Source organism: Acipenser ruthenus, chromosome 25, assembly GCF_902713425.1.
Source record: "Acipenser ruthenus chromosome 25, fAciRut3.2 maternal haplotype, whole genome shotgun sequence".
Lineage (NCBI taxonomy): Eukaryota > Metazoa > Chordata > Actinopteri > Acipenseriformes > Acipenseridae > Acipenser > Acipenser ruthenus.
The window spans coordinates 28,046,064-28,056,654 of record NC_081213.1 but is presented as its reverse complement, the minus strand read 5'-3'; the positions used below and the strand labels follow the sequence as shown (position 1 = coordinate 28,056,654).

General features: G+C 38.6%; 1 protein-coding gene across 2 annotated transcripts in view; it reads right to left on the bottom strand.

Annotated features, from left to right (window-relative positions):
- LOC117412219 (GATA-binding factor 2) overlaps nucleotides 1-9,262 on the bottom strand; it is a 25,345-nt gene extending 16,083 nt beyond the window's left edge. Inside the window, exon 1 of one of the 2 annotated variants that reach the window (XM_034903941.2) lies at nucleotides 9,082-9,262. The gene's annotated coding sequence lies outside the window, so the exon portion shown is untranslated. Of the gene's footprint in view, nucleotides 1-5,630; nucleotides 5,811-9,081 lie in introns of those variants that run through there. The other variant, XM_034906425.2, reaches the window with a different exon arrangement.
- Nucleotides 9,263-10,591: the final 1,329 nt, after the last annotated feature.

Here is a 10,591-nt window from a genome sequence, read left to right as displayed (position 1 = left end):
ATAAACAAGTAATCGGAAAATGCTGTGTGTGTCTGTGAGCGTGAATGTGTGTGTGTGTTTTATTGGTTTTTTTTGCGAATCATAAATGTATAAACATTAGATATTAGATAGTGTTACATGTGCAATAAATGAAAACAGAATTTATAAGCTTACTGGCAGTTAGTGTTGCTGCTGCACCTCTCTCTCTCTCTCTCTCTCTCTCTCTCTCTCTCTCTCTCTCTCTCTTGAAATAGAACGGTTATTGTATTACATTTTATAATAATAATAATAATAATAATAATAATAATAATAATAATAATAATAATAATAATAATATATTTTGGTCTTATATATAACAATGATGATGATATTAAACGGGTTTGCGATACAGTGAGTCTTTCTTTCTCTCTTTCTTTCTTTCTCTCTTTCTTTCTCTCTTTCTTTGTGCATGACTGCATGACTCACCCCGTCGTGACCCTGTCCTCTCTGTGTCTGTAGGTAATGTTACACTGATCCCCCTAAAACGCCCAGAAAGCACTGCTAATCTGCAGCAGGAGACGACCCGCGACCTCTCTGACCTTCTGTGTTGTCTATTGTTTGAATAATAATAATAATAATAATAATAATAATAATAATAATAATAATAATAAATGAAATTTATAATTAAAGTTCGGGAGGAGGGTCAGACACCAATCTCCGCATCACCAAATTGAATCATTCAATTTACACATTAGCTAATTTAAATTGTTAGCACTATAAATACCCTCTTCACTTATCTCTCAGTTGCGTTTTGATTTCATCGTAACCCACCACCTCCCCATCTCCACCTTTCTTAACAGTTTTTATGTTTTATCAATGGGGGTCTCAGCCTCGGTCAGTTGGCCAGGCAGCGAGCCCTCAAACCAAGTTAGGTTTGATGCCAAATGAATGTGTATATACAGCATACTTTTCTGTAAAATCGAATACTCCGCATTCTCTACAATAAATATTTGTACTAAAACATTTTGTGATTGGTGTTTGTCCCGAACTACTGAATAATAATAATTAAAAGGGTGAGCCGTTAAAATGACTTATATAATTAACAAGTGTGTCCTGATAGCGTCTCAGAGTCCCCACAATGTCGTGATTAACTGCAGCAGGCCAACTTTTAATTGAAAATAAAATACAGCATCGGGATGAACACAGCACAGCCCCTTCTCTTATTGAAGATGAACACAGCACAGCCCCTTCTCTTATTGAAGATGAACACAGCACAGCCCCTTCTCTTATTGAAGATGAACACAGCACAGCCCCTTCTCTTATTCAAGATGAACACAGCACAGCCCCTTCTCTTATTGAAGATGAACACAGCACAGCCCCTTCTCTTATTGAAGATGAACACAGCACAGCCCCTTCTCTTATTGAAGATGAACACAGCACAGCCCCTAATCTTATTGAAGATTAACACAGCACAGCCCCTTCTCTTATTGAAGATGAACACAGCAAAGCCCCTTCTCTTATTGAAGATGAACACAGCACAGCCCCTTCTCTTATTGAAGATGAACACAGCACACCCCCTTCTCTTATTCAAGATGAACACAGCACAGCCCCTTCTCTTATTGAAGATGAACACAGCCGAGCCCCTAATCTTATTGAAGATTAACACAGCACAGCCCCTTCTCTTATTGAAGATGAACACAGCAAAGCCCCTTCTCTTATTGAAGATGAACACAGCACAGCCCCTTCTCTTATTGAAGATGAACACAGCACAGCTCCTTCTCTTATTGAAGATGAACACAGCACAGCCCCTTCTCTTATTGAAGATGAACACAGCACAGCCCCTTCTCTTATTGAAGATGAACACAGCACAGCCCCTTCTCTTATTGAAGATGAACACAGCACAGCCCCTTCTCTTATTGAAGATGAACACAGCACAGCCCCTTCTCTTATTGAAGATGAACACAGCACAGCCCCTTCTCTTATTCAAGATGAACACAGCACAGCCCCTTTTCTTATTGAAGATGAACACAGCACAGCCCCTTCTCTTATTGAAGATGAACACAGCACAGCCCCTTCTCTTATTCAAGATGAACACAGCACATCCCCTTCTCTTATTCAAGATGAACACAGCACAGCACCTTCTCTTATTGAAGATGAACACAGCACAGCCCCTTCTCTTATTCAAGATGAACACAGCACAGCCCCTTCTCTTATTCAAGATGAACACAGCACAGCCCCTTCCGAGGACACAGAATGCACAGGTTGTTTTTATAAGAGCGCAATTAATAATATTGATATATTTTGATTTTGAATACAAGTTTGTTTTATTGGTGAAGTAACTGAAGCTGTGCACATAGTCCAGTTCTTTCAATCATTCATTATTACTGCACAGTTTAAACACCCCAAAACAAAACAAACAGGTCTTAAAATAACATTGAACTACTTATGCCAGCTAAATAAATATATTCAGATACGCCTAAATATATTTGTGTTTTCATATGGTTGGCCTCAATTATTTTTTTAACTCTAATAAACAGTTTTAAAAATAAAGCTGTGGTAAACTCGTTAGAAACGTTCTTTTCTAATGTTTAAGGCCGGTTGTCTAAGATAGCATTGGGTACAACATGGCCAGAAAGGAGCTAGAAATCACATTCACGATCTGAAAGATTGTCAAACCCAAACGAAAGGTTATCTCACTCTGGAAAACAAAACAAAACAAAAACAATCTGTTATAAAATATAAGAACAAATACCCCTCGGATACAGAGCTTGATCCTGTCACTTCTACCAACAGAAGTCACAGCATACCAAAACGCTGCACACTACAGAAAAGATGCATTATTATTATTATTATTATTATTATTATTATTATTATTATTATTATTATTATTATTATTATTATAGTATAAGTCTTATATGTTATGTGTATTTATATATATATATATATATATATATATATATATATATATATATATATATATATATATATATATAAACTTTCAGCCAATACCACAGCTCTGGAAATGTGCCTTCATGAATATAAGGAAATAGCCTGGGTCATGAAGCTCTTTTTTCAACATCACATTCTAATCGAATAGAGTAGCTTCACAGTACAGTACTCGCGCATGGTTAGCGGGTTTGGGCACTGATTGATCTGTCTGTGTGGAACGCGTTATTTTTATAACTGTTAACTTTGTTGGAGAGTCACAAGAGGACCGGAAATCACGACCGGAATGAGAGCCTTTTATCCGGATTTTCCACTTATTACGGATTGTTATTACTCTCGTCCCGGGTCAAATACTGACTGCACCCCCCCACCTTCTAAACAGGCTATTAACAGCATATTGTACAGAGCTGCAGCAACAACGTGGTTTACAAATGCACGTTGGAAACATTGCTCAAACTGCTTATATTATCAGACTACACCAGGCAGAGACCAAGCTGCAACACCGCCAGTACAGAAGCCAACTAGAAATGAACACACCCGCAAATGAACGGTTAAAATGGGTCTGTGTCAGCACGGTGTACTGGTGGCATCTCTCCATGGCGGGGAGTGTAATGTGCCGCTATTGCTGGAAAACGATCAGGATTTGCATTTGATAGCTGATTGACAACGTAACCCTACAGCGGCTCAAATCCCTTCATGGGAGAGTTAAGATCATTGCATTTAAAACAGCCTCAATGAATTGCATTGCGATTTCAATGTGATAGAGTCGCACTGTATCTCAGATGTACAGATAACTACACAGATTTATAGATGGAGAAACAGAAATACACAAACATAGCTATGAATTTAAAACGAACGTGAAATGGTTTTTGTTCTTCAATAATACATTAATGATGTTAAAAAATAACATTTTCCGAATACAGCAGGTGTAGAAAATGCGCAGCAGTTTTTATTTGATTTCCTTTGCTTATTTTTTTGATAACAGGTTCTTTTGTAGTGACTTTATATGCAATATATGATGAACGAAGAGGGAAGAGACTCCGAGCTCCAGTCCTGGCTGCACATTGCACGCCATTGCCTCGCACGGATCCAGCGGCACTGTTTGAACCCGAGTTTTGCTGCGCTCCTTTTGATCTTTCTGACACACTTAATGAATTCAGTCATCAAGACATACCGCCGCGGGTCTTTAGCAGAGGCTTAACTGAATCTCCGCGGCTGTCTGAGCGCAGTTTAGCCTGTTTCACACGGCTGGTTAACTAGCGATGCTGTCAATTTTATTAAAGCGGTCTCCGGAGAGATCGACAGAGAGGGGGACTGTTCTGAGCGACTATAACCCGAGATGGTGAACTGGAGCAGCGGTAAATATCTTCAAGCACGGGCCAGTGGAAGAACAACTCTCTCCCATATATATATATATATATATATATATATATATATATATATATATATATATATATATATATATATATATATATATATATATATACTATTTATTTAGCTACTTAGTTGTTCTGTAAAAGGAAAAGCATTTACTGCAGAACTGACAAGATTTCTATGAAATAAAATGGTGTAACACTAGGAGATAAATTAATATGAAGGCATACCTTGGATTAATAATAATAATAATAATAATAATAATAATAATAATAATAATAATAATAATAATAATAATAATATTAATACTACTACTACTACTACTACTACTACTACTACTACTACTACTACTACTACTACTACTACTAATAATAATAATAATAATAATAATAATGGGCGTAGTCTGTGTAGTTGGCTTTGCAGTTTTTTCGATGTAAATGTCAGTTTTTTTGGTTTGGGAAGCGCTGAGATCCTTTCAGGGAGGTATCATTCTTGTCTTGCTTTCTTTCAGGGCTCGCATGCATGGCCCCCGTGTACACTCCCAGCTCCCAAACAAGCCTGCCCGGCGCTGCGGGATCCGGCGCTGCTTTCCACTCGGAGATACAGGAAAGCTGCTGATCGCTTTCAGAGTTTAACAGGACAAGAGAGAAACGACTAAATAATACAAGAGGGGGTGCTTTTGATGCAACACGGGGCTCTGCGTTAGATTTAATACAAACAAGCAACTATCCAAACAACATTGTTCCCTTGCGAGTTTTTATATGCATGGTTATGTTGTTGAATTGCAATGCGTTTTAGTTTAGGAGTATATAACAACTGATTAATTATTATTATTATTATTATTATTATTATTATTATTATTATTATTATTATTATTATTATTATTATTATTATTATCATCAGTAGTAGTATTTGATCAGAATTGCTCTTTCGCGGTATACTGTGAATGCGCTCATGCTTTTTGGTTTTGTAACACATTCTCTTGCACTTATTTATTTTTCTGAATAATGAAAAACACGTCAATTGACCTTTAGAAATATTTTGACATTTTGAATCCACGCAAACACTTCAACTCAATTAAGAGCATGCTGTTGAAACTGTAAGCGATCTTATTTATAACACCGCGCTGGAGACACAAAACAGAGGAAAAGCAACTACGAGACAAATAAAGTCGAGTTTTACTAATTACTGTAATAAAAAAAAGATGTTCTTTATCGAGTTAAAATAGTCCAGCTCAAGTGCATTCATCCCCGATACCCTCTGAGTTACATAAGTAAAGCAGAAGTGGAACAGTGTGTAAGCGGGCTAATCAAACTGTAGGCATTCAGAAAGGAGATTGCGACAATACTCACTTCGATAAAGGAGAATAGCCGGCGATGATCAATTCAATGCTTCAGATCTGGGTATCATTTAGTAGAAGAGTCATCCGCGTTTGCAGCAAAATGAACATACAGTTATAGAAAAGAAACACCGCGCTCCGGCATGCGTCTCTCTCTCTCTCTCTCTCTCTCTCTCTCTCTCTCTCTCTCTCTCTCTCTCTCTCTCTCACTCTTTTGTAAAATAAATAATCTGTCAGTCAGTGTACTCAGGTGGTTACACAGAAATAGCTGCACGTAAGACTGACGTCAGAACGAATACAAACTCTCTTTCTTCCGTGTTGTCGCGCTGTCGGAGTTTATTGCCAAACCGAGGAGGCAGCAGGTAACGAACACGCCAGACCTTCATTCGAGTCTGTCTGACTGAGTGAATACACGCCTCGCACTCGCTCCGGGGCTGGTGTAGCGCATGAATATCATTGCATGGGATTGTCTGGGATTGCCTGGGATTGCCCAGTTCTGCAGAGTACAGGCCACGTGCAAATCACTTTATTCTTCAAACTTTGGTAATTTGTCTTTTTTTGTCTCAGTTAAATTGTAATTATGCCTCCGCTATCCTTACAGTGTTTTTAATAAGTATCAAGCAACGCAGCACACAAGTGTGACACAGTCGCTTGTTGTATGCAGTGTATCGCATGAAATCGTTGCACACGATTTAGTGTGTGCTACTCTTTGAATGCCGCTGTGAGGATAGCAGTCCTTTAATTAAACTCTCTTCCATCCAGTGTCAGAAGAAAACTAAATGTGTAAGTGAGAGTAATGTTCACCCAAACGCCCCAAGCGTCCAAACCCGCACTGCAGCCTAACACTTGTACATAATATCTTCCGCGAATTTCTGCTTTCAATTGTAAATATGGTACACTTAGTTTCTTCCAAATGGTGTATTGCAAAAGCAGCTGTTTCAAATGAAACGGCATGCTGGATATGATGTGTGTAACATGGTTATAGTGCTGCCCTCATAGGTTCTTGCTGTATTATTGTGACTATATTATCTGGCCTGAACTGTGTGTAAAATATCAAAAAGACACAACAGGACTTCCCTAAATCACATCCAGGGGCATGTTTACATTGCATTTACCACCAAGAAAGTAACGCAGTCCCTTTCCACCTCAAAGTAAAGAAATGTTTGTGTTAAAAAGCTTCAAATAAATAGCTCAGGTTGTTCATTTAGGCGCTATATAGAGAAAGATGGTACCTGCAGTGGCTCTGCGCTCTGTGGCACGCAGCTCCACCACGGGATATATATATATATATATATATATATATATATATATATATATATATATATATATATATATATATATATATATATATATATATATATATATTCTAGCCCGGGGTGAGGCTGGGCATTGCTCACAAAGGAACGATTTGACAGAGAAGAATTACACCCAATGAAGACATTACTTTCTAGACTCCAGAATTGTCGAAGCTTTTTACCAGCGTTGAAACGATTTTCATATTAAACTATTATTAGTTTTAAAACCAGCCCCCTTTTTACTTAAATAACCCTCAATTGCATCTGCCATGTGCAATCTAGTAGACCATGCAGCCTGCAATGTGTATGTTTAAAACAGTAAAGAAAAGGGTGGGGTGTCTCAACAGAGAAGACTGCCCCCCCACTCCCCCCCCCCCCCCCCAAAAAAAATAAAAATAATCTGGCTATTCTCCAAGAAAAGGGGAGCCCCTTCTTTTAAATGCAAAATCGGAGTAAATCTCCTGCACGAGACTGCAGGCCCGTGCTCGCAGCAGCCAGGGCAGGTGCAGCAGAGGACGGCTGCGGGGCTCGCGACTCGCCTCGCTCCCCGAAGAAAAGAAACAACAACAGAAAAAAGATGGAAGTTTACTCTGAGCGAATTAATTCTAATACCTCCAAATCCACATCTAGCCGGCATCAGCGAAGGGCATCTCATAATGCCTCTATAGGGTCACCCAGCCTTTCTGTGAAAGACAATGCCCGCTTCTACAAAGCGAAGCTTGTGGCTTAAAAGCAAAAACAGGACAAAACTAAAACAAAAGGGTCGTAAGCTCCGTGTTTTAGTTCCATTTGTAAAAGTTGCGTCCATCTGATTTTTATATTATTATTTACACTTGTGCGTGCATTTGCGACATCTAAAAAGTTGACCTTTTGGTTCTATATATGTGTGTGTGTGTGTGTGCAAAACACATTGCATTCTCTCCTAAAACAGGTATTCAGCTGTTATCTTGTATTTTATATAACGCTTAAAATTCAAGTGTGTTATTGTTGGGTTTTTATCCTTTAAACGAAGTCTTGTCTTTAGTAGTTTTGCTCATCATTTCCTATTAGAATTAAATAATACAAAAAGCATTTTTTTTGTTTAAATAAAAACGCAAACCTCACAAATGCGCATTATATATATATATATATATATATATATATATATATATATATATATATAGATATAGGTATATATATAGATATAGATATATATATAGGTGCGATTGTTTTAAGGGGAGGGTGATTTCTGAATGATCATATTTCACGTTGCTTTTGTTTCTTGTAATCCTGTGTAGACATGTAACATCACTGTGCACATATTATGCAGCTAGCTATTGACAAGATGCTTATTGTGTTGTACGATTACACCATGTTAATGAACGATATCATCTTTTATCGTTACTTGCTTATAAAGGAACCGGATACTCACTGGAGAAGGGGCAAGAATCCTGAACGGTTCATTTTAGCAGCGGCAGTATCACATTCTACATTTTAACAGCAAGTCCAGCTGAGGAATAGAGTTGAATTCGGAGGAAAGGGTCTGTCTGGGTTTAACCTCTAAACAAACATACTGCCGTGTCGGTATTATTTCTTTTACAATATTATGACATGTTTAATTTGTTTATAACATACCCCCTCCGGTCTCTCCCGTGGGAGATACAGAATCATTCGTCTGCGGTGATAAAGAAAAACGTATGTTTCATGTTACTCATTATTAGTCAATATTGATTATTATTATTATTATTATTATTATTATTATTATTATTATTATTATTATTATTATTATTATTATTATTTAATAAAACGGTCTCATTGTCATTTTCCTTTGCGCTTCTTGTATGTAAGCATGTCTGGATAAAACTAGACGCCCCGGGCTGTGTATTACATAGTTTCCGAGTCCGTTATATTCTGTTATCGCCGTCCCCTGTTTTCATGTAAGTTTACAATCCATAGCAGTTAATATAACCCCGCAATCTTCGCACGCCTCCCTGTAATGTCTGCACAGTGTGTAACATTGCATTGCAGCTCAACAACGCGACAAAGCTCTGCTGCTGTCAATGCGTTCTCCGCAATACCTGCGGGAATCCATGACAGAAAAAAAAAACACATCATAAACCAAATAAGGGCTACAGTCCAGTCAGGTGATAATAACCGGACTGAAACAAGAGTTGTGTGAAGTGGCCTTACCTCGTCTTTCGTGTCTTCGGTGTCTCACTCAGCGGCTCGCCCTGTGGTTCTCTAATTGCGCAGTTCAGATGGGTTTCTCTTGTGTGGATGTGTTACCTATCCGCTACAACTCATAAGCACATTTACAGCAGACACAACTGCGGCTTCAATGCGAGGGCATGGTGTAGCCCTCACACTGCTTCCTATCCGCTCGGTCTTTAGCTTTGTGTGTGTGCGCACACACACGCACACACACACACACACACACGCACACACACACACACACACACACACGAACACACACACGCACGAACACACACACACACACACACACACACACACACACACGCACACACACACACACACACACGAACACACACACGCACGAACACACACACACACACACACACACACACACACACACACACGCACACACACACACACACACAGGTTGCCACGGTATTCAGTTGAAAGCTGGTAACTATTTTCTCCACGGGTTCTCCAAGGTGACACAATGGTCCAGTTGTGTATTTATGGACATATTAAAGCGGCTCGTCCCTTCGCCTTCATTTGTATCATTACAATATCTTTACACGCGCGCGTCTCATTGTGCGCGCTTTGCACCTTGTGTAGAACGTCTCATTCACCGCTCCACGCGACCCGACTTTCCCATTTCAAATGAATCTGTAATTCAGACTACAAAAGAATCGTCTTCCTGATATAAGAATCGTCTAAAGAGGAGCTCTGCACAGCCGCGGGTATAGTGTGCCTGTGCAGGGCTTCTATATACTCTAGTACTGCGGTAGAACACGCTTTCTTTCTTTCCCTTTGCAATAATCTCATTTTATTCGATTTAATTCAGCTGCTATCTCTCTCTTCAGAATGCGGTATTATTATTATTATTATTATTATTATTATTATTATTATTATTATTAGTAGTAGTAGTAGTAGTAGTAGTAGTAGCAGTAGTAGTAGTAGTAGTATAATAATAATAATAATAATAATAATAATAATAATAATAATAATAATAATAATAATAATAGTGCCATGAATAATATACACATATATTTATACATGCAATACAGTTCTTTTATATTTTGGGAATCTGCATCAGCTTTATGCAAAGGATATGTGCATGTTAATAAGGGCGCCTCCGTGAGAGTTTCATATTTGAACTGGTTGTTTATCGCCTCAATCGGACATTGCAAATATCGCATTGATCTTGTTGATGTGTGCATGTGCGCCGCATTGAAAAGAAGCGTCCGAATTGTACACTCACTGCGGGTGGAAGAAACAAAGAAAATGAACCGGAGTTTAATGAGAAGTGAATCACCATGATAATACAGAGATACATATTAGCGTTACAAGGGGCTGTTCCGCTGCCGTTTAGCTGAAGCCCTTATGATCCGCTGTACTGAGAGAATAGAAGCGCCCTCGATGGCCGGGCAGATAAGAGTTATCGGGAGCAAACACGCATTTCCACGGCTCTGCATTGGGACGAGGTTTTAATGAATCTCACCTCGGTGCAGAG